This window comes from Odontesthes bonariensis, chromosome 18 (genome assembly GCF_027942865.1).
Source record: "Odontesthes bonariensis isolate fOdoBon6 chromosome 18, fOdoBon6.hap1, whole genome shotgun sequence".
NCBI classification, from domain to species: Eukaryota; Metazoa; Chordata; class Actinopteri; order Atheriniformes; family Atherinopsidae; genus Odontesthes; species Odontesthes bonariensis.
Window position 1 is genome coordinate 27,095,509 of NC_134523.1, and position 25,897 is coordinate 27,121,405.

General features: G+C 41.9%; 1 protein-coding gene and 1 long non-coding RNA gene across 2 annotated transcripts in view; one reads left to right on the top strand and one right to left on the bottom strand.

Annotated features, from left to right (window-relative positions):
- The window catches only part of nudcd1 (NudC domain containing 1), a 462,800-nt gene that overhangs the window by 30,484 nt on the left and 406,419 nt on the right, over positions 1–25,897 (top strand). The window lies entirely within an intron of this gene.
- LOC142367668 (uncharacterized) lies at positions 20,466–21,095 on the bottom strand. The gene is made up of 3 exons (XR_012767147.1): positions 20,952–21,095; positions 20,784–20,851; positions 20,466–20,678 (listed from the first exon to the last, which is right to left on the bottom strand). It is a non-coding gene; the product is annotated as an uncharacterized LOC142367668 (long non-coding RNA).

The window sequence follows — 25,897 nt, forward strand, 5'->3', positions numbered from 1 at the left end:
AAACGCCAGTTTTAACGGCACAAGCCTGCACAAACGGAGCACTAAAAAAGTAGACTACTTTGGTTTGTTTTGGAGCAAGATGGGGGGATGGTGACGTCATCGGCTGAAATTATAATTCATAATATCTCAGAAACCAAAGCAGCACAAACGAAAATTTTAACGGCACAAACCAGCACAAACGGAGCACTAAGCGATCAATCTATTTGCTTGAATTTTTCACGTGGGTGGGGTGTCAGCTTCACTCAGCTTACAAAAAGGCTAAATAAGCAGGACTTCTCTGATTAACAAAGCCTTGTTTCTTTTTTTCCACTGTCTGCATATCCACCAATGGTTGGTGCCAAGGTCTGGCAAGAAACTATTTTTCTTATTTATGCAATTTAATCTCGCAATTTTTCTTGTGCATAGTTGCAAGTGACGGTGAGTGCGTCCTTCAGCAGCCTTTTTCGAGATTTATTGATTCAGTCAGAGAGGACTAGAATCGCCCACAGTGGAACACAAAAAGACGGGACTGATAAAGACGGTGGACAGAAAACAGACAATGACGGGTGTACTGTGGGGCGTACAGATGAATGGGTGGAAGGTTGTGTTGTGGTCTGTCAGTAACCCCCGTCTCCACCAGAAATGAAGCCTTCCAGCAGCCAGACATAAAGCATCGACCTTCAGCACTTACTCAGCATCAACCAGTGACCACAGCCAGTAACTAGGCTGGATCACAGCTGGTGCTGGTGTGCTGGGCCGGTGCCATGGACCTCCACCAGCGCTCCGGATTGCCACCCAGTCCCAGCCAGACCCTACCAGGGCACGAGCCCCGCAACCCCTGGGGCAACAGGAAAAAGGAGCAGCCCAGAATCCAGGAGAGGCAACAAAGCCTTGTTGATGGCAGAGGTCGTAAGGTGTCCCCCATCACAATCGTCAGACTCTGCCCACTCCTTTTTTCCTGATATTGCAGAATCCAGGGCTGTGTTCGAAACCGCATACTTCTCCTACTTCTCCTACTTCTCCTACTTCTCCTACTACTCCTACTAACTTTTTGAGTGAGTATGTGAGTTTGAGTAAGCGAGAAGTTCCCGGATGCATACTAGATTCTCCCAAATGTTGGGTATGCATCATGAGGTTACTACTCATACTCAAACTACCCAAGATGCAACGTAACGTGACGTCGGCGATCGTCATTTCCTGTCAAAACGGCAGTTTCAAGCTAGCTACAACGAGGGTAGGTTCACTTCCCGTTTTCAAAACAAAAGCCCCAATTGTATGGTAATGGCTTTCCCTATGATAAAAGGCAACGGCTATTTTATTTTGTGAAAACAACCGGAAGTGCGTTGCTCACTGCGGCTAGCTTTAGTAGCGCCGAATTGGTGGGAGCAAAATTGTAAATAGCCGGTATTTTGTCAGATTTTCAACACGTTGGGGATCTAAACGACTACTTTCTCGCCAGAAAATGTTTCAAATGTTGCTAAAATTTACAGAGTTTAGAGCTTAAGAGAAATCGGCTTCAGGCCGGCTGATTTCGGCTTGGGCAGGAGTGAAATGCATTGTGGGTAAACGCTCTGCATACTGTCTGATCGATGAGTATGTAGTATGAGGTTTCGAATACAGCCATGGTTCAAAGAAATGGACAATGTGTGCTTGAGGAAACTAAGAAACTGGAGACACTGGCTCTGCTTGACATTACTCAGATGCACAAAGTACACGCTGCTCTGCTTTATGGTTGTTCGACATGGGCTGGTGTGTTGAAGTGTTATTTTATTTGTTCTAACGCCGGGGCCATGCAGGGAGCCAGCAGGAGGCCTCTCATCGGTGCTGGCTGTTTCTGTCAGCTTGGTGTATAAAAGTCCTTAGAGGCTGTTTACACCTGATATTTCTGTTCACTGCAACAAAAGAGCATGACAACTCAACTTGACACCATCTTTTTCGTAGCCAGGAAGGAGGTAGGGCAAAACCGGCATAGACAGGAACCCATCCCAATCCCTCTGCTTGGACGAATTTAGATGGCAAAGAGCTGCTTCATCTCGCAAATAAAAAGGACACTAAAAGAGGACCGCAGCAGTCCGGCTCTGAGGTCTTTACACCGGCTGCCTGTCCATCAGAGGATAGACTTTAAAGTTCTGATGCTGCTCTATAAAGCTAAAACAGAATACATCAGCGACCTCCTGACCCAGTATGAACCTTCCAGACCCCTCAGGTCATCTGGATCCGGTCTTCCATTCAATTCAATTAAATTCATTTTTATTTATATAGCGCCAAATACAACAAATGTCATCTCAAGGCACTTAGATAATAAAGTCCAATTCAAGCCAATTGGAATTCAATTAATTGTAATCATAATTCCATCAGTTCCCAGAGTCAGAACCAGAAATGGAGAAGCTGCATTCAGCTTCTATGCTCCACATGTCTGGAACAAACTCCCAGAAAGCCTCAGATCAGCTGAAACACTCAGTGTGTTTAAGTCCAGGTTGAAGACACACCTATTTTCAGCTGCATCTGAATAAAGCACCAAATTAACTTGACTTAATCATATTTAGGCCCGAGCAGCTAAGCGCTGCGAAGGCCTATTGTATCTGCAAGATTTCACTATTTTTTTTATTAGGCCCGAGCAGCTAAGCGCTGCGAAGGCCTATTGTTTCTGAAGGATTTCACTATTATTAGGCCCGAGCAGCTAAGCGCTGCGAAGGCCTATTGTATCTGTAGGATTTCACTATTATTTTTTTTTTTCTTCTTATGATTCTTTTTCTTCTCCACGCGGAATCGCGAATGGGGAGGCCTGAACGTATTCGAAAACTCACCAAACTTTGCCCAAAATTGTCCCCCGCGTGAAATCACATGTTTTTAATGGAGTCGAAAGTGGGCGTCGCCAAACTGCTCTACAGCGCCACCTAACGTGAGATAGACCGAACCGTACGTCGTAGAGATCTGAAACTCGGTATGTATGTAGATCGCCTCAAATCAAGAACAAAAGTCTCTTGGAGGTATGCTCTAAAACGTACAAGGAGGCGGCCATCTTGGGTCAAAGGGCAAATTTTGGCCATTTTTCATATTTACACACCTCGCAGGAAAATTTTCACGCCCCAGGGATTTTGAGCTACAGACTTCATTTTTGGTCAGTATGCAGTTAAGGGATGGGGGCACAAAAGTTATCAGAAGACTTGAGTTTTTGAGCATGTTTAGGGGGCTTGGCCAAGCGGCGAACTTGGCGTACTCGCCAGTGTAAACGAAACGCTATATCTTTCACCTAAAAAGTTTAATCTGCACCAAACTTGGTATGAGTCATCCATGTTGGATGCATGTCAATCCTATGTGGTCATTTGCTGACGTCATCTAAGCCCCGCCCCCTCAGAACAGGAAGTCACTTTTTTTACTTGGAAAGGTTCATCTCTGGCCCCCTTCACCTAATCAACATGATCTTGTGTGAGAATACTGATAACAAGTTGGTCTCACTTGCTTTAAAGCACCAAGAGTTTTCAGGTGAAGGCGTGGCTATGGCGGCTTGGCGAAGTCAGACATCACGCCGTTACCATACGTTTGGCTCTAAATTCTACAGTTTTTAGCCGAGATGCACCAAACTCACTGGGATCGATCCTAATCCGCCCCCAAACAGGTGTGCTGTCCAATATTTGATGGGCGTGGCCTAATGCCTCCACAGCGCCCCCTAGAACAACTAAAAACATCAGCCCCAAGCCATGCTTTCACCGACAATCGTGAAACTCAGCACACCTGTGCGTCTTGTCAGGACCTACAAAATAGTGTGGGCGTGGCTTAATGGCACATTCCAATCCCTCGCCGTTTGCATACGTTCGGCTCTAAATCTCACACGCATCATCCGATTTGCACCAAACTAGATATGAATGACCTTTGTTAACATCTATAGAGCCCAATAGGATTATATTGGAGTGTGACTCCACTGCGCCCCCTAGATCATTTAAACAGCTATATCTCCTTGAGACATCATCCGATCTGCACCATATTTTTTCTGCATCATTACGGAGCGGCGCTTGACACGTTGGCGTGGTACATTTCTGAAGTCACTAAACCCCGCCCCAACAAAACAGGAAGTGACGGTAACTCCTGTCTGGAAGGTGAGATATCGCTCCAACTTTGAACACGCTTCACTTGTGTCGTACTGTCGTGGACTGAAGGCGATTTGGGAGATTCGTCGCACGCTCCGCCCGATTGACGGGCGCGGGAGACGCGTGACTGCGTCGATGACCACGTCGGGACGGCGGTGCCGGCACTCAGGCGGTCGCAAGGCCGGAGCTGCGCTTGGCTGCGAGGGCCGTTATCACTGCTTGCAGTTCTTGTTATTATTTTTCTTTTTCTTTTCCACGCGGAATCGCGAATGGGGATGCCTTAACGTATTCGAAAACTCCCGAAACTTTGCCCAAAATTGTCCCCCGCGTGAAACTGCATGTTTTTAATGGAGTCGAAAGTGGGCGTGGCCAAACTGCTCTACAGCGCCACCTAACGTGAGATAGACCGAACCGTACGTCCTAGAGATCTGAAACTCGGTATGTATGTAGATCTTCTCAAATCAAGAAAAAAAGTCTCTTGGAGGTATGCTCTAAAACGTACAAGCAGGCGGCCATTTTGGGTCAAAGGGCAAATTTTGGCCATTTTTCATATTTACACACCTCGCAGGAAAATTTTCACGCCCCAGGGATTTTGAGCTACGGACTTCATTTTTGGTCAGTATGCAGTTAAGGGATGGGGGAACAAAAGTTATCAGAAGACTTGAGTTTTTGAGCATGTTTAGGGGGCTTGGCCAAGCGGCGAACTTGGCGTACTCGCCAGTGTAAACGAAATGCTATATCTTTCACCTAAAAAGTTTAATCTGCACCAAACTTGGTATGAGTCATCCATGTTGGATGCATGTCAATCCTATGTGGTCATATGCTGACGTCATCTAAGCCCCGCCCCCTCAGAACAGGAAGTCACTTTTTTTACTTGGAAAGCTCCATTTCTGGCCCCCTTCACCTAATCAACATGATCTTGTGTCAGAATACAGATAACAAGTTGGTCTAACTTGCTTTAAAGCACCAACAGTGTTCAGTTAAAGGCGTGGCTATGGCGGCTTGGCGAAGTCAGACATCACGCCGTTACCATACGTTTGGCTCTTAATTCTACAGTTTTGAGCCGAGATGCACCAAACTCACTGGGATCGATCCTAATCCGCCCCCCAACAGGTGTGCAGTGCAATATTTGATGGGCGTGGCCTAATGTCTCCACAGCGCCACCTAGAAACACCAAAAACATCAGCCCCAAGCCATGCTTTCACCGACAATCGTGAAACTCAGCAAACCTGTACGTCTTGTCAGGACCTACAAAATAGTGTGGGCGTGGCTTAATGGCACATTCCAATCCCTCGCCGTTTGCATACGTTCGGCACTAAATCTCACACGCATCATCCGATTTGCACCAAACTAGATATGAATGACCTTTGTTAACCTCTAAAGAGCCCAATAGCATTATATTGGAGTGTGACTCCACTGCGCCCCCTAGATCATTTAAACAGCTATATCTCCTTGAGACATCATCCGATCTGCACCGTTTTTTTTGTGCATCATTACGGAGTAGTGCTTCACACGTTGGCATGGTACATTTGTGACGTCGCTAACCCCCCCCCCCCCCCACAAAACAGGAAGTGACGGTAACTCCTGTCTGGAAGGTGACATATCGCTCCAACTTTGAACACGTGCCACTGGTGTCGTACTGACATGGACTGAAGGCGATTTGAGAGATTCGTCGCACGCTCCGCCCGATGGACGGGCGCGGGAGACGCGTGACGGCGTCGATGACCACGTCGGGGCGGCGGTGCCGGCGGTCAGGCGGTCGCAAGGCCGGAGCTGCGCTTGGCTGCGAGGGCCGTTATCACTGCTTGCAGTTCTTGTTCTTCTTATGATTCTTTTTCTTCTCCACGCGGAATCGCGAATGGGGAGGCCTGAACGTATTCGAAAACTCCCGAAACTTTGCCCAAAATTGTCCCCCGCGTGAAACTGCATGTTTTTAATGGAGTCGAAAGTGGGCGTCGCCAAACTGCTCTACAGCGCCACCTAACGTGAGATAGACCAAACCGTACGTCGTAGAGATCTGAAACTCGGTATGTATGTAGATCGCCTCAAATCAAGAACAAAAGTCTCTTGGAGGTATGCTCTAAAACGTACAAGGAGGCGGCCATTTTGGGTCAAAGGGCAAATTTTGGCCATTTTTCATATTTACACACCTCGCAGGAAAATTTTCACGCCCCAGGGATTTTGAGCTACGGACTTCATCTTTGGTCGGTATGCAGTTAAGGGATGGGGGAACAAAAGTTATCAGAAGACTTGAGTTTTTGAGCATGTTTAGGGGGCTTGGCCAAGCGGCGAACTTGGCGTACTCGCCAGTGTAAACGAAACGCTATATCTTTCACCTAAAAAGCTTAATCTGCACCAAACTTGGTATGAGTCATCCATGTTGGATGCATGTCAATCCTATGTGGTCATATGCTGACGTCATCTAAGCCCCGCCCCCTCAGAACAGGAAGTCACTTTTTTTACATGGAAAGCTCCATTTCTGGCCCCCTTCACCTAATCAACATGATCTTGTGTCAGAATACAGATAACAAGTTGGTCTAACTTGCTTTAAAGCACCAAAAGTTTTCAGTTGAAGGCGTGGCTCTGGCGGCTTGGTGAAGTCAGACATCACGCCGTCACCATACGTTTGGCTCTAAATTCTACAGTTTTGAGCCGAGATGCACCAAACTCACTGGGATCGATCCTAATCCGCCCCCCAACAGGTGTGCAGTCCAATATTTGATGGGCGTGGCCTAATGCCTCCACAGCGCCCCCTAGAACATCTAAAAACATCAGATCCAAGCCATGCTTTCACCGACAATCGTGAAACTCAGCACACCTGTGTGTCTTGTCAGGACCTACAAAATAGTGTGGGCGTGGCGAGAATGGCACATTCCAATCCCTCGCCGTTTCTCATACGTTCGGCTCTAAATCTCACAAGCATCATCCGATTTGCACCAAACTAGATATGAATGACCTTTGTTCACATCTAAAGAGCCCAATAGGATTATATTGGAGTGTGACTCCACTGCGCCCCCTAGATCATTTAAACTGCTATATCTCCTTGAGACATCATCCGATTTGCACCATATTTTTTGTGCATCATTACGGAGCAGCGCTTCACACGTTGGTGTGGTACAATCCTGAAGTCGTTAAACCCCGCCCGCACAAAACAGGAAGTGACGGTAACTCCTGTCTGGTAGGTGGCATATCGCTCCAACTATGAACACGTGCCACTGGTGTCGTACTATCGTGGACTGAAGGCGATTTGGGAGATTCGTCGCACGTTCCGCCTGGTGGACGGGCACGGGAGACGCGGGATAGCGTTGACGACCACGTCGGGTCGGCGGTGCAGGCGGTCAGGCGGTCGCAAGGCCGGAGCTGCGCTTGGCTGCGAGGGCCGTTATCACTGCTTGCAGTTCTTGTTATTAGGCCCGAGCAGCTAAGCGCTGCGAAGGCCTATTGTATCTGTAGGATTTCACTATTATTATTATTATTATTATTATTCCTGTTTCTTTTCCGCCCGGAATCGCAAATGGGGACGCCTTAACGTATTCGAAAACTCACGCAACTTTGCCCAAAATTGTCCCCCGCGTGAAATCAAATGTTTTTAATGGAATCGAAAGTGGGCGTGGCCAAACTGCTCTACAGCGCCACCTAACGTGAGATAGCCTGAACCGTACGTTGTAGAGATCTGAAACTCGGTATGTACGTAGATCTTCTCACATCAAGAACAAAAGTCTCTTGGAGGTATGCTCTAAAACGTACAAGGAGGCGGCCATTTTGGGTCAAAGGGCAAATTTTGGCCATTTTTCATATTTACACACCTCGCAGGAAAATTTTCACGCCCCAGAGATTTTGAGCTACGGACTTCATCTTTGGTCGGTATGCAGTTAAGGGATGGGGGCACAAAAGTTATCAGAAATCTTGAGTTTTTGAGCATGTTTAGGGGGCTTGGCCAAGCGGCGAACTTGACGTATTCGCCAGTGTAAACGAAACGCTATAACTTTCACCTAAAAAGTTAAATCTGCACCAAACTTGGTATGAGTCATCCATGTTGGATGCATGTCAATCCTATGTGGTCATATGCTGACGTCATATAAGCCCCGCCCCCTCAGAACAGGAAGTCCCTTTTTTTACTTGGAAAGCTCCATCTCTGGCCCCCTTCACCTAATCAACATGATCTTGAGTCAGAATACAGAAAACAAGTTGGTCTCACTTGCTTTAAAGCACCAACAGTTTTCAGTTGAAGGCGTGGCTATGGCTGCTTGGTGAAGTCAGACATCACGCCGTTACCATACGTTTGACTCTAAATTCTACAGTTTTTAGTCGAGATGCACCAAACTAACTGGGATCGATCCTAATCCACCCCCCAACAGGTGAGCAGTCCAATATTTGATGGGCGTGGCCTAATGCCTCCACAGCGCCCCCTAGAATATCTAAAAACATCAGATCCAAGCCATGCTTTCACCGACAATCATGAAACTCAGCACACCTGTGCGTCTTGTCAGGACCTACAAAATAGTGTGGGCGTGGCAGAATGGCACATTCCAATCCCTCGCCGTTTGCATACGTTCGGCTCTAAATCTCACATGCATCATCCGATTTGCACCAAACTAGATAAGAATGACCTTTGTTCATATCTAAAGAGCCCAATAGGATTATATTGAAATGTGACTCCAGTGCGCCCCCTATATCATTTAAACAGCTATATCTCCCTGAGACATCATCCCATCTGCACCATATTTTTGGTGCATTATTACTGAGCAGCGCTGGACACATTGGCGTGGTACGTGTTTACAAGTCATTAAAAGCCCCGCCCAATCAAACTTTAACACATAATGTAGTAACTTTTTCCACTTTAGCCACACATGATGTTGAATAGCCTTCAAGAAGTCCTCTCCAATCCTTTGCCACAAAACAGAAACTGACAGTCACTCAAATTTTCCATTTTATTTATTAACAAGACAGTGCATATTAATAACATTACATCTATGACATGCCAGAGTTAGCCACCAAAGGCTACTTTTAATCTTTAGTCCTGGTGAAAAGTTTTACAATGGCACCAAAAAAAAAAAAAAAAAAAAAGATCATGTAATGTTAAACAATACAATAATCAACATATAAGAACTCCTGTCCGGAAGGTGAGACATCAGTCCAACGTTGAACACATTCCACTTGTGTCATACTGTTGTGAATTGAAGGCCATCTGGGAGATTCAAATACTCTGCCTCATGCTCTGTTGCAGGAAAGGCGTGACACCATTGATGACGCTGCTGGAGCGGCAGTTTTGGCTCTTTTTCAGTCGCGTTGTTGAGCAGCGACACTTTCTGTGTCACAACAGACCAAAATTAATCACATCGACACCAACCAAAATCCTACAAGAATTTCTATTATGCTCATGTTTCTCATAACTTCTTTACATTGGCATAAAACATCTTTAAACGCACACTTTGCCAGTCCAGAGTTTAAAGGTTTTCTACTTGTCATCAAAATTTCTTCAAACTTGTCAGCACAAATCAGCAGGGCAACACAGGGATTTGAACCCCGTCCCACAAGTGGGAGTACCAATACCATTGCCTTTTGCTTTTTTTAATGCTATATGACAAGGTAAAGCAAAACTTGCATTAAGAACAGCATGCCAATTTCTGTATGTTAACTTATATTAATAGCCGTTTATCACTATTTTCAAATATGTGAAAGTTAAATAAATGCCGTCTTAATGCAAGAAACGAAACCTTTACACAATAAAGACTTGTTTACTGTTAAATACAACACAAATTTCATAACATAGGTAATTAAAGTGCTTAGCTAATGCGCCACCTCCGGGACAGGCGGAAGGGCCACTATTAGTTCCTGTCTTAGTCTCTGCCTTCGTCTTCAGTCCTGACTTACTGAGCGGCAGCTCCTTCCGTGCACAGAAGTATGCATCGGGATGCTTCCTCCTGATGTGAAGTGAGAACCCCCTTTGGGACAGGAAAGAGACGGGGCAGGTCACACAGGCAAATCGTGGCGGAGAATCCCCCTCTTGCCTGTGAGCTGTCACATCGTTCAACTTTTTGGGATTCAGAATTGTCATTTTTTAAACCTTGTAAAATATACAGAAAACATAAACTTAATTTATAACATGTACAAAAATACTCTTCCCCCCTCCAATATACTCTCATCTGTACTTAAAAAACAAAAACACAAAATAATTATTTCATTAAAAACTACATCAGCTTAAAACCACACTCCGGTGTTGTTTGTTTATGTGCTGTGTGCAATGGAGTTGTTAAGCTCCATGAGGATGTTTGTGGATTTTTATGTACAGTGTGCAATGGTAGGCCGAGGCCACCTTGTTTATCAGTGCTCGCTGTCGTCTGTCCCTGTTCTGGTGTCGTGTTGTTTCCCTGGTTCTGTGTTACTTTGTATGTTGCTCGGAGGGTTTTGAATAGTTAAAAAACCATTAAAAAATAAATACTTTCCCCCCCAAATATACTCTCCATCTCTACTTCAAAAACTAAAACAAATAATTATTTCATTAAATAACTAAATCAGCTTAAAACCACACAGAATTCCTTCATGATCACTAAAATATGTTGGTATTACCACTGCTTCTCCCTCATATACATCTGATTTAACATAGATGTGATCTATTAAACTACCCCTTTCAGTAGTTGCTTCCTGGACTATTTGAACATATCCTCTGGTTTTAACACAATTTAAGATAGTTGATGACTTTAAAATATCATCATTAAAATCTCCCATCAATGCTATTGTTCCAGTTGCCAATTGCTCCAGCCAGTCAAGCATCTTTACCAAATTGGTTTTAAATAATGACAGAGGATACTGTGGTGAGCGATAAATTACAACCATTTTAATGTTCAAATGCAAAAAGTTATAAACTAAACACTCTAAATTGACCTGTGGTGGCTTTAAAACTTCATATTCCACACCATCTGCAGTATACATGCCAACACCGCCATGTTGTTGGTCTTGCAACCCAATCAACGATGGCTGGGTACCATCATACGATAAACGTCGGGGACAGTTGTTGAAACTGTAACCATCAATCTTTACCGTATCAGCTTGAGGTTCAAGAATCCATGTTTCTGTTACAGCAATACATTTAGGTTTCCATTGCTGAGTACAAAAAGCTAAATCTTTAACATGTCGATTCAAACTTTGGACGTTCATTAAGAACACAGTAAAAGCAGATGTGTCAAATCCGCTCAACTGTGCAGGTCCACACATCAAAAGGGGTGTCATACTCTGGATAGCAACCGTAATATCATCCTTACAATAAATCCTTTTTTCATTAAAGTCTTGAATGGTCAAACCTGAAAGACTCCTAACTCTGCTTAGAGCAACATAAGCTTGACCAGGTGCAAAGATTTTGTTTAGACAAACAACAGCTTTGTCTACTGTTAAGCCTTGTACTTTGTGTACCGTACAGGCCCACGCCAATTTCAGTGGAAATTGTCGTCGCAATCCACCTTTAACAGTGGCCCTTTCCTCCTCGGGTACAATAGGTGTGGAACCAACCACATCCGAGGACCCATACACACACGTTTTCCTTCTGTGGATGCCTACACGATCGTCATCAAATCTAACATAAACCAATTTAGGAAACTTGTCCTTTTCTGGTATTATGATATCTGTCACAATGCCACAAACACCGTTAACTAAACCATCCCCGACATCCACGTTTTTACACAGCATAACGCGTGCACCCTTACCCAACAACAGAACCTCTGACAAACCGGTATGTAAAGCTTTGGCGTGACTCCCTTGCAACAACCGCAATTTGCCTGTTTTTTTATCATTGACAGAATCCTGTGCCTCAATTTTCACATATTCTGGGCAATTCTCAAACAACTGTTTCATATTATGCTCATTTACTTGTTCATTTGTTGCAAATATATGCAAGGCTGAGCTGACCTCACCCGTTTCACAAACTTTTAAAACATTTATGTCACCAGGTAGCATGGGGGTCTCTTTTGAACGAGTCCTCATCCGGTTTAACAGCTGGGAAAACACAAAATCTTTTTGCCGTACTATTTCCGTTAGTTCTACAACTTTAAATAAATCAGACCACAAGTTGCTGCCAACTCCATCAGAATACAACGGTTTGCCTTTGACAGGAGGTAACTGGAAGAAATCTCCAACTGCCACTACGCTAATGTTTCCAAATGAGCCTACGTTACCCGTTTGTTTGATCTGCCGCAATCTACCATGCACATATGATAGCAAATTGTGATCTACCATTGATATTTCATCTATGATGAGAATATGTACATCACTATATTTCAGACGTAATGAATTGAGCTTCTCTTCTCCCAAAGGAGTGTACGGTAAGCGTACATCAATTCCAATAGAAAATGTTGTGTGAATTGTTGTTGCTTCCAAATTATACGCAGCAATACCTGTAGGAGCAGTCAATAAAACAGGTGTGTTGTCAGTGTATTGACACATTGGTGACAATAATCGTTTTGATTCATATTCAATCGCTCTGATCAAATGACTTTTACCTGTGCCTGCACCTCCTGTAATTAAAATGTGTAACGGTTCAGGATTTTTTCCATTTACCTTGTCTAAACACCATTGCCTGATTTGGTAAAAAACAGAGAACTGTCTTTCATTCAAAGATCTAATTAATGCTAAGCCTTCGATTCTAGTCAGCGTGCTCTTTTTCTCAAATACATTTCCCTTGGAAGATGAGCTTAAATCTGGGATGTGTTCCTTTTCATCACTCAGTGTTGCTTTTATTTGTTTCATTCCTTCCACACCCTCCAACCGTTCCATCTCCACTTCAGGACACAACTCACACCATGCATTTTCAAGCAGTACGTCGCCAACCACCTGATCTGCTGCCTCCAGGTTAAAAGATTCCACTTCGAATTCACTTCTATTTAAATCTACGACAGACTTCACTAAATGTTTGGTTCCATCAATAAATTTAACCACACCAAGTCTATAAAATTGTTCAAATCTTTCACAACCTGGAGGCTTCAGATCACCATCAACGCGATACGGCAGAAATAATTGCATTATGCTCTGATAAAATTTTTCTGGATCTTTGCTCTCTGAAAAACGCGCATAACGAACAACTGATGGTTGCGTTCGACTTCTTTTTGCCACAAAACCTAAACCATTATTCAACTTGACAGCAGATTTACATTTTTCATTCTTGGACAGAACCCGATAGTCAGATGCAAACTTTGCAATGCACATATCGTTAAAAATATCATCTTTTGGACGATTTTTATAGCGATCAACCAAACCAGTCATCCACATTTCCTCTGAACTGAGATCGTTTGTAGCTGCCTTCTGTCTCAAAACAGAAATAGGTAAACTCATTTTCACAATGTTGTCACCAGTTGGAATAAAAACAACCTTCCTAGAACACTCCTTTAAATGCATACTGGTTAGTCGATACACCGCTTCCTGAGCACACACATCCCGATTATGTAGATATACACTACCAAGCTTCTTTAACGCTTCTTTAGCACTAACATTGCCATCTCTGGATGCTTCTCTCTGGGCATTTCCTAGCATGAGGCCAATTTCTCTCTCGCTTTTTGACATATAAGACACTATGTAGACACAACAAGCATATGCATCTACACAATATTGAATATCAAGATTAGCATTCCATGCTTTTAACAGCGGCGGACTATACTGATTAATCCAAATTTCATTAATCTCTCTTTTCAAAACTACATGTGTATGTCGACTAACTCGTTTATACACCTTTTCAAATATTTCTTGATTTATACCCAGTCTTTGAAAAATTTCTTCTACAGTCCTATAGGGACAAGTTTCATCTGCAAGGAGACTCTTCACTTTACTTAGAATCTCCTTTGCCTGATTTTGAGCCATTGCCTCTTTACTTGCACAGGCACACTGTACATTGCTGCTTGTTTTATCCAAATTACATGTACAAGTCTTATCCTTATCTTTTTCACTACGACAAATAAATGTTCTGCTCGATGCAGGTCGGGGAAAGTTAAAACGACAAACTGTGTTTTTCTTTTTACATGATTTTGAGTGACGTTTTGAATGCTGCTGAACAGATGTAACCACTTCAAACAATGGTTCGTCCTCAGATGGAAGTTCGCATGTAATATACTTATCTATAAATTCCACAACTTCCTCATCTGTGTTTTGATCTAGGATTGGAGCCCCAGAAATCCAGAAAAGGCAATGACAATGAGGGGAACCACGTTGCTGAAACTCAACACGGTAGTAATAGTCAACAACTTTACCAATGGGATTAGCAGGAGACATGAGAACTTCTCTTAAGAAAACATGCCATCTAAAATCAAACATCCTGGCAGCAGTCACAGGATTTCGACGTAACAGTTCGCATTTATCTGCCCATTCCAATTGCTCAGCCGTCTCTGTTCGCCCATCATGTTTCAAAAGGGTATATAAAAGATTAGTCCATCTCATATCTGCCGATGAAAACGACGCAAACCAAGTAGGCTTACCCAGCTGTTTAACACAGGCTAGGATGTCACGTTTTGCAGACTGCCAAAAAGCTGGAGTCCCTCTAATGGGTTTTAGGAACCGATAGCCATCATCAAACTCCAACAACTTCTTCAAAGACTCCTCGTTTTTCAACAAGTCACCCAAATTCTGGGGTTTACCACATTGCCCTTTACGTAATGCTACTGACACATTAGAAATAACCTGTTCCAATTCAGACATGTACTGTGCATAAAATATATATTCAACGTTGGATGAAAATCTACCATCAGCATGTAAAAGCCTGTTATTAAAATACCGAAACAATGTTAAACGATGTAACCTCTTTGCATGGTAAGTATTCTGTCCAGATGGAAACAAACCAGGGAAGCACTTGCCTTCATTTTCTGGATCGCTTAATAATTTTACTGGATTATTACCTTCACCAGGAGCAACATTTAAAATGTTATCCAAATACTGATCCAAAGCTTCCTGACCTATGTCAACGGGCATGAGACATGTATCTTGAAACATGCAATGATGCTGTCGATCATGCAACAGCTCCTCAGTCTCCTCCAATTCTTTTTCAGAAATGTCAGGAATCACATCTTTGTCCACTACATCATCTTCATCTCTACAAAATTCATTGATCCAATTCTCATTAAAATCTATATCTTTATAGTATTTGTTGAACTGTTTTAAATACTTAAGTGCTTCACGTACATGCAAAGTATCAACAAATTGATACTTATAATGACCTTTGTAAGTTAATTTACGCTTTAATTTTACAGCAAGCAAAGATCCTTCCATATTACAACGAGGCAATACATTACACGTTTCAACAATATTTGCTGGAACACAAGTCACTGGTCCATGTACACCATTTTGTCCCCCTTTGGGTAAAGCCAACATTTTCATGAATGGTATATGCAACGCTATTAAATGCTGTTCTAAACTATTTAGACAAGCCAATTGTGGAGGGATAATATCCACATTTAAATTGTTGGTCACACTTTCTGGTGGCATTACACCTTTGCTCATTTTGTAATGACAGGTATAACAAATCATCAGTTTACCTCTGGATGACTCTGTCAATTTACATTGCACAGCACAACTATTGTCACATTTGTGCACATAATCTTCCGAAATGCATTTTGCAGCAATTAAAGCACTAGATTGGCTTTTAGAATAGAAATCTTTCCTACACACTAATACTTGATGTCTAAACAGCAGTCTATGACAGACACAGCAGACAAAATCAGGCCCATCTTTGACCTTATCCAAAAACTGTTTGATAACAAAGTCAATTTCTTTTAACATTTCCTTACGTTGCTGTTGATTTAATTTCACACGCACTGAAACCTTTTTCTTATGTTCTATGTTACCATGATACTTTCTACGACAAATCTCTTTTAATTTCTGCCTGTGCTGCAAATTGACCTTAAATTTCTTCTTACTCATTGCCTTGACATTTTCTTTATGCAACAAATTTAATTTATATTTTTCTTTACTCATCATCTTTACTTTTTCTTTATGCAATAAATTTATTTTATATTTTTCTTTACTCATCATCTTTACTTTTTCTTTATGCGATAAATTTAGTTTATATTTTTCTTTACTCAATACCTTTACATATTCTTTATGCAATAAATTAAATTTATATTTTTCTTTACTCAACACCTTTACATTTTCTTTATGCAATAAATTAAATTTATATTTTTCTTTACTCAACACCTTTACATTTTCTTTATGCAATAAATTAAATTTATATTTTTCTTTACTCAACACCTTTACATTTTCTTTATGCAATAAATTAAATTGATATTTCTCTTTACTTAGAACCTTTTTCTTCTGTTGATATAATGTATCAAATTGATAAGTCATTCTAAACCATGCATTTACTTTTTCTCTATACAACCTAACTTCCCTGTACTTTCTTCTTAATTCTGCAATCTTTTTCTCTTTATAAGATATTTTTGAATAATACATTGCTTTATTTTTCAATTTAATCTTGTCTTTATACTCCAAATCATGTTGGTAATCCATCACTTTTTTAAATGTAATTTTCTTCTTTAAATGCCGAGAAGACGTTTTTGAACCAATTGTTTCTGTGCTGCATTTTGTTTTTTTTGATTTTCTTCTACACTTGTATGGTGTGTCTGATACATCATTAACTTTACAAAAACCATAGCAAAACTGTTGATCACCCTGCAAGACACAAGTAATAACCTCAAAATGACAACCGTCATATTTCAGATATATTCCTTCATTTATACCAGTGGAGCTTGTACACCCATATTTGACCCATTCCTTGCCATTATGCACATACAAATCCACTCCTAATGCATTTGCAGTTGCCTGCATTTCGATTTCAGAAGCTTCATGTCCAACATACTTCATACAGGACTTCTTAACGTAGTCAGACACAGAAGAAAATCCTTTACCAACCAACCGTTTACCCTCTTTGTTCTTCTCCAAATAAGAAACAGCAGCCAGTCGTAGTCTGCGATGGCTCTTCTGGGAACCGCTTAGTACTTGAGACACTGCTCTGAAAAAACTGTTACCATCTTTTACAATCTCTTCAGTCTTACACACACTCCCCAAAGGCCCAGAAACCGTGGATCCTTGTGTGCTCTGTTTAACAAACATAATATCATACTTGTTGCACAAATCTTTTGAAACATCTGTACACACAGGATTAAATGACAAATGTTTAATAGCATTATGAATGACACTATCATCATCCAGTACGTAACCGTTTGCAGTTTTTGTACTTTCTAAAACATTAGGTTCATTTGTTGTCTTATTTCGAACACTATACCCTTGGGAAATGGAGACCCTTTCCTTACAATAACCATAACAATGTTGTGTTTGCTTAACACAAACAACTGTCTCGTAATGGTTACCATGAATATTTTGTAGATACACACACTGATTTGAGAACTGACCAGCAGCACATTTATATTCAAGCCATTTATCAATATAATATGTAACTATGTTCACACCCAAACAGTCTGCTGCAGCTTGAATTTCCACTTCAGTTGCCCAGGATCCAACATATTGCATCCTTGATCTTTTAATATACTCTTTTATAGAGGAATTTTCATTTCTCAAAATGTTACAATACATTTGAGGATTCCTTTCTAACTGTTTCACTACGGCAAGTCTAATTTTCCTGTGCCATTTCTGAGTCCCACTTACAGCCTGACTAACAGCCCGGAAAAAACAGTTTCCGTCCCCGACGATGGGTTCCACCTTGCATGGTATCCCCAAGTCCCCAACCAAGTCAGATGATGACTCACCTTTCTCGCATTCTACGTTCAAGTGTTTGCAAACAGCTTCTGACACCACTTTTGAAAGAGGATTAAACTTTAACGCTCTAGTCCTCACATTGGTGACAAACACATCTGAAGTTACAAGATCTTCATGAGTTTCTTGTATCTTTTTACAAGATGTACTACTCTGAGGCTTCTTTTGCCCTCTAGATTCATCTGTACACAAGACTTCCTGAACAGAGACAGGTTTCAACAAATTACTGCCAAATGGACTAATGGTTGCTGACTCATTTCTGTGCATGTCAATTTGCACACCACTAATTTCAAATTCCTTGGGACTGGTTCTCTTTTGCCTAGCATATCTCTCAATATAATTCAAAAGATCATCAAAGCTGTTTAAATACAAAACGTTGCTTTTCCCTGAAACACTTACCATTCCATTACAATCACGTGCATGGGAATCTACAACAGCATACTTTCCATTCTGACTTATAAGAGCGCAGGTACTTCCATTTATAGTCAGAACACAAGTTTCATATGTGGCGCACATCTTTTGCAATCCTTCACGGAGAGTAGTGTGTGCACCAGAATCTATAAACTCACCCTGGAAAACATCTACATGTCCAGCAACAAAATCTCCATACATCACATCTAAAGTACACCCGTCAATATCAACCTGCTTCGGCAAGTCTAAAACACAGAGCGTTTCCTTCCTACCACTAATCAGATTGTTGTCCCGCAAATAAGTGTACAAGGCGTCACCTCTGACAACAACATTATCTAATGTGTCAGAATGCCATGAAAAAACACTATCCATCTTGTGCTTTGCTAAAGCAACAAGAGTCACAGCTGCACACTGCAGTCCCCCGTACTTAAACCGATCATCGCCCTGATGGAACGATCCTCTAACTGATTGCTGACTACTTGAACTGGCACCATGACGTTCGTCTGTGACCTGCCTGTCAGCAATGACTGTGGTACATGCTTCTAAACCAAAGCTACTCTGTTGTACAGAAATCGCAGACATGCCATACTCCGTCGCATTTAATGATTTCCGAAGATTCATAATGTGAATCATTAAATCATTGAAGCAAGTGTTAAATACCACTACAGATGTACCCGTTTCTGATGCCAACCCCTGTAAATTTCTTGTTCCACAGTCCACAATGACAAAGTAAGATTCATGATGGATAACCAAGCTACATGAACCCTCAAGATTAAGAATGCACATTCCATTTCTCAACAAATACATCTGTAACTTCTCACTAAATTCCTCCTCCAGATTCAAATTAAATTGACCATAACTACTACCCCCAATTAGTACTTTCCATTTTTTACCAAAAATAATCTGTCGCTCCACCAACTTGCAAAACTCTGGCTTTGTGCCTCTCTGAGGTCTTTCTGTATCAATATATTCTGCCAACTTCTGACCTTCCGCATCAACTGCATCGACATCCGATGATTTCCAAGTGCAAATTGGAGAAGTTTGGTGTTTTATAGCAGCTACAACACTACTGGACATTAAAATATTGCTAACAGACTGATTACTATGACTAACTGTTCCTAAAATAAGAGAAGGGGGGAACCGCTCTGAACACCTGCAAGAACTGGAGTTAACACACTGACCTCTTGTTTGGCTGCACTCGAAATCCACCGACACCTCAAGCATCTACAACGACATTAGAAAACATAATTTCTTTCATTTGTATTCATTTCTTTAAATTTACTACCAAAAATGTTGTTATACAAACCTCCCGGTCAGAAACGAGCTCGGACGGACAGACAGACACCAAACCAGGACAGTCAGACACCTCCCGAGGATGGGGAGAAGGCACCACATCGCAGACATCCACCTGTTTGGATGTTGCCTCAACCTATAAAACAAAATCATTACATTAACTCATCTGAATTTAAACCAAGATTCCAAATAATTTAGACCAAGTGTTTTCAATAATACACTTTATGGTTTCATATTACTTACATATTTAACATAATAAAAAGCTAAATATGGACCACACTTACATTCTTCTTCACGGACACAAGCCCCACACCAACAGCGGCAGGAGTTACGCTCGGTGTGGCTGAAACCTGAAAGACAAAGACAAATAAATTAATTATGAACAATTATCCGCATTGAAGTTCTGAAAAGTTAACTCGCTTAAGGTTTTACAAACCTGCTGTCTCACACGCCTGGTCCTTAAGACAGCTGGTTTCTTGAGACGTTCCACAGGCTTCATCTATAACACAAACAACATGTCAGATCTGTGTCTTTTCTAAATGACAATACTGAGACTGTTTTTAAATACACTTTGCTGCAACTTACCTCGTTGCCTGTGTGAACATCTGCCACTGCCATTGGAGAAACTTTTTCCATGGCAACCAACAACTCAGGTGAAAAACGAACAGGATTCAGGGGGATGTAACACTCCTTCAAAACTGGAGTAGCAATCTGTTACACAAAAATTGAAATAATGAATATACTAATCACATTAAAAATGCTTTACAACAAGTGGTTGTGAAACACTCACCTTATCAGGAACCACCCTTTCCTTGGGTGAATCAGAGTCAGATTCCCCCGAATGGCTCCTCTATAAAAAGAACACACAAAAGCCATTTCAGAACATTACACACCAACTTAAATCCCATCCTTGCATAAAAGTACATTGGGAACAACAAGCTTCCTTACCTTCCTGCCGTATCTCACGGTTGTCCACTCTGGAGGCGGTGGACGTGGGACTCGTTCCACTCCCTTCACAACCAGACGTGGCACATACCTCGGCTTATACGGGGCAGCTGCCTGACTCGTGGCCAGTGGCTTGGGTGCAGACAGCTCCAGGAACTGATGCGCAAACACCCAAATGCGATCACTGAGGATGCGCATCCCCTTGTTGTCGTCAAGGTGAATCTAAACCAAAATAAAAGGTATATAAATCAGCAAAACAGACAAGTAAAATAAGTATTGAATATAAATTCTCACCACTTTCTAACTTCAGAATAAGATTGTACTTACTCCATCATAACTCCACAGATCGACGCGACTTAGGGGGAAGTCCTCGGCAATGGAATAAAACGGCATCTCTGAAAAGAAAAATATGTATAATTATACAAACATCCTTTTCACCAAAGACAACTGCCATCAAAATACTGGAAATGAACTCAGAATTATTTTACTCCATACTTAGATTTGCCGAAACACGATGATACTCCTGCTGGAATAGCTCCTGTTTCTCCATGGATTCCGTCAAGCGTGGAATCATACCGATACAGAACACCTAGAGGAAGAATTGCATTATCAAATTACTTTATTTACAAATACATCAACTACTGATGCTTGGTGTTTTAAGTTTTTTTTATTTCTCTTTTGTTACGTTTATTCTTCTTATTCCTTTTTTAATGTGAAGCACATTGAATTGCACTTGTGTCTGAAATGCGCTATATAAATAAACTTGACTTGAAAATAAAATAACACACCTTAGTGCAGTGCTCACGAACTGCCTCAAGGTACAACTTAAAGGCCCGTCCTGCCTCTTGGTGGTTGATGCTGGACGTGAGGTTGTTGGATGGAGCAAAAACGCAAATAGCGTCAGGACGACGAGGAAGTACGACCTTCTCAACCTCCTTGCGCAGCTGATCTGCGTCAGCCCCTGGAGTCGACATAAAGGCAAAAGATACGAAACCTCCTTGCATTTTAACAATGCCATCTGCCAAGGACCGCAAATGGGACGCCCCGATAACAAGAACCAGCTATGGGAGGAAAAAAAAAAAAGACAAATTATAGCAAACTGACAATAAGCAATCCATTTCTACATTGTATATTTGAATAGCATGAAAATTTTCATACTTTCTTATCAAGGCTCCCATCCGGAATGACCAGCTTGTGACGACGCCCAGTATGCTCGCTGATTGGCCATTCGTTCGCTTTGTGTCGCCGCCCAGTTCCGCGGCCTATAAAGGAAAAGATATATATTAATCACTGAAAACAATATATATTAGCACACAGAATATACAAATACTCTCCATTCTTTAATAATATATAAATGATACTCACGGCCAACAAAGTCACTGGATGGCGTTGGTACGCCAATGCGCTGAACAGGCGAAGCCTCAGCACGGCGACGAGCAGCTTGAGATCTACGACTAGTTCGTGGCATCTGCAAATTGACATTAGAGAAATATGACAAAAACATAAGGGATTACAGCACAGTCTCAATGATGAGAAGACAATATACAAAAAGACAACTACTAAAATCTGTTAAAAATACATATATTTACAAGAGCAAATACTACGATTTATCCTAATTATGAAAGTAAGCAGTCATGTTAAGTTGAGTGCAAATGATTTGAAAGTTTTCTGCACAGTGAAAGCCAGTAAATACATAAAACCATTGAAAAGGAACATTCAATCCTCATGGATAAACATGAAAAAAAAATTTAACTAGGACTGCACTCTCCAACTTATGATATCATGATACTTTTAACAAGTATAAAAGTTTTAATATATATATATTTAATAGTATAACAGATAAAACCAAGCTCCTCTGCTCTCTATTGATCATTCCAAACATGAAACAAAACAATGCAAGCCCTTGCAAGCCCCCTGGTGTGTGCGCGCTAACTGGTGTGAACTCACGTGCACAAACTCGTCCACAGAGGGGGAAGGACCTGAAAGTTGTTTAATTTCGAATTTTCCGACTTTCAGGTCACTCCCCCTCTGTGGACGAGGTTGTGCACGTGAGTTCACACCAGTGTGCGCGCACACAAGCAAGGGGCAGACTCACGCTCAGCTTGGAACACGTGGTTGGTGACTGTTCTGCTCAGATAGAGAAATAATAAACCTAACGTGACTGGTTAAAAACAGCCGGGAGCGCTCGATTTTTGCAAGCATGATTACAGGCTTTAGAGAAAGCTACAGAATTCGGGAATTTTCCTAAACAGCCCATTTAATATTCTACTTCCAGAATCCCAAAACAGTTCAAGCTAATATGACTAAATAAAGGTTGCCGACGGCAGCCTTTACTTTAAATAGCTTATCAAAATCAGTCACTTATTTTTAAAACAGCAGCACAAAAAAAACAAACAAAAAAAAAACACACCTTTGCGGCTTATTAAAAGAAAACTCTGGTATTTTCAACATTAAGCCTCTTTTCTGAGTCGTCTGCAATGTTTTAAAACCCCCCTCAGCGCTTTTTTGATTTAGGCCATGTTTGTAGTTCTCTCGCACCAGAAATGCGGCTAGGTGTATTGCATTTCCAGTGCGAGAGAACTACAAACATGTCTTCCCTCTCTCAGCAATGAGGCTTAATGTTGAAAATACCGGAGTTCTCCTTAAAAACGCATGTAATTTAAATACCGTCTACATTTGCTACACAATTATCAATAAAACAAAATCCTTTTTAATTTCAACCGAAGAAAAGTGAACAGACTATTGACAATCGTCGTAGTACAGCGGCCCGTCCCTATCCACCATATTGGCAGGATGCTAGCGTAAGAACGCCAGTCTCCCCGTTCGTTTACATTGCAGCCTTTTGTTAGCAGCCATGCTATTAAACGCAGCACGAGGCACGCAAGCCACCGACAGCAAGCCACCGAGAGCGTCCCAAAAAACACACTATTAACGCCCTTACCTTACACAGTTAATATTACATTAATTCATTCTTTCGTATTTTCTCTTTACAAAAAGATTGATATTTTCAAACAGTAATTTTCAATAAACTTCAAAGTATTAATTATCAAAACAGAATCACGGTCAAACTTAACTGATTAAAACAAAATAACTTAACAAAACTTACCTCGGAAAGATAAAGTCCAACAATCGAAGATTTGCAAAAAAAGGGAAGAAAAAGCGTTCAGCAGTTTTTCAACTGTTTGAAAACTTTAAGCTCATTAAACGTCCGGAGAACATTCATGAACTGAGAGCGACTGACGAAATCGACCTGTTTAAACCAGGCCGGCCAGCCCCAAAAGAATCACGTGATAAAGAACACAGGCTATAGGAGGGTTTCACATGACGTCACAGTGCTGCATCGCGAGTCTTAACTATGAATATAAACTCTTTGACACTCTTGATTTCCAATAATGATCTGTAGCCTAGTGGATATTTCACATGTTTCTGAACCCCATCTCATTTTATGACGCCGGTTCGAATCCAGCTTGTGACATTACTTAGAGGGGATAGAGAATCCAAATCGTCTTTTCCCCGTTTTTGGTGTTAGTCCTGAGTCTCCCCGCTGTGGGGAGTACTCATGAAGTGCCAGCAAGTGTCAGAACCTCTGTTTCAAGTACTCCCCTTTTTAATATATATCCCCCTATCCATTTTTGTGAAAAAGTGACGTAACTTTTTCAGCAATCGCCCCCCCCCGCACCCAAGTCCACAGCCACTCCGTTTCACACACGCCCCTTTGGCGAGAAACAGGAACTTGTGTACCTTTCGAGGCTGTAAAAGCGGACTATTCTTCCCCCGGAAAGCAATGTTTGCAATCAATGGCTTTTATTTATTTTTAAAAGCTTCCCCAACCGCCGACTTTTCCTTTGCGCTGCGCTGCGCATTTCACTGACTACAGTTTCACAAAGCTCCGTTCCGAGCAGCTCATGGTCAGTTCCGACAGGGACAGACCCAGACTGCAGCAAGCTGTGCGCAAAGCTGAGAAGGTGATGGGCTGCAGCCTCCCATCTATCCATGACCTGCACCTCTCCAAGACTATGGAGCGAGCAGATCGGATCACAGCTGACCCTTCTCACGCTGCACATGGACTATTTGCACCACTCCCCTCGGGCAGGAGGCTTCGGTCCATTCGAACCATAACCTCCCGTCACAAAAACAGTTTTTCCCCCTTGCAGTTGGACTTATGAACACTTCATAATCACCTCATAACCTGCCCCAGTCACCTTACCATCATTAAAATTGCACTAATGAAGCTGCACTGTTGTTGCTCTGTATATTGGATACTGTGTATTGTTGTACACACCTTGTACATTTTATATTCATACATTTTCTATTCTTTATTTTTTATCCTATGTTACATGTTTGAACCTTACGCCGCAGCAAATCCCTAGTTAGACCTTCGCAACTAGTGAACACTGTTCACTAACAATGGCAATAAAACGAATTCTGATTCTTATGAAACAAGCAACTGCAACTTATATTTCATAATGAAGTTGCCAGATAAGCTCTGAAACGACGAAAAAAACGCATTCTAAACCCAGCATAGTAACAGCTGTTTCAGAGAAATTTTTAGGGGGGTTCTGAGCCATTACATACCCAACCAATTTTTTGGGCCTACATATCACATCACAGAACAAGGATTAATGCCCCATTCAACCATTCTCTATCACCTTTAATTATTTATATAACAGACAGTTGTTTATAAATGACTTCAGTTTTACCAGGTGTCCAAGTGTTCAATCATGAATTGCAAACTTATAAAATCTGATAAAACATGATTTTATTCAAATACGAGATTTGTCGCACGCTCCGCCCGGTGCACGGGTGAGGGAGACGCGTGCCGGCGTCGATGACCACGTCAGGGCGGCGGTGCCGGCGGTCAGGCGGTCGCCAGGCCGGAGCTGCGCTTGGCTGCGAGGGCCGTTATCACTGCTTGCAGTTCTTGTTATTATTATTCCTGTTTCTTTTCCGCGCGGAATCGCAAATGGGGATGCCTGAACGTATTCGAAAACTCCTGAAACTTTACCCAAAATTGTCCCCCGCGTGAAATCACATGTTTTTAATGTACTCGAAAGTGGGCGTCGCCAAACTGCTCTATAGCGCCACCTAACGTGAGATAGCCCGAACCGTACGTCGTAGAGATCTGAAACTCGGTATGTACGTAGATCTTCTCAAATCAAGAAAAAAAGTCTCTTGGAGGTATGCTCTAAAACGTACAAGGAGGCGGCCATTTTGGGTCAAAGGGCAAATTTTGGCCATTTTTCATATTTACACACCTCGCAGGAAAATTTTCACGCCCCAGGGATTTTGAGCTACAGACTTAATTTTTGGTCAGTATGCAGTTAAGGGATGGGGGAACAAAAGTTATCAGAAGACTTGAGTTTTTGAGCATGTTTAGGGGGCTTGGCCAAGCGGCGAACTTGGCGTACTCGCCAGGGTAAACGAAACGCTATAACTTTCAG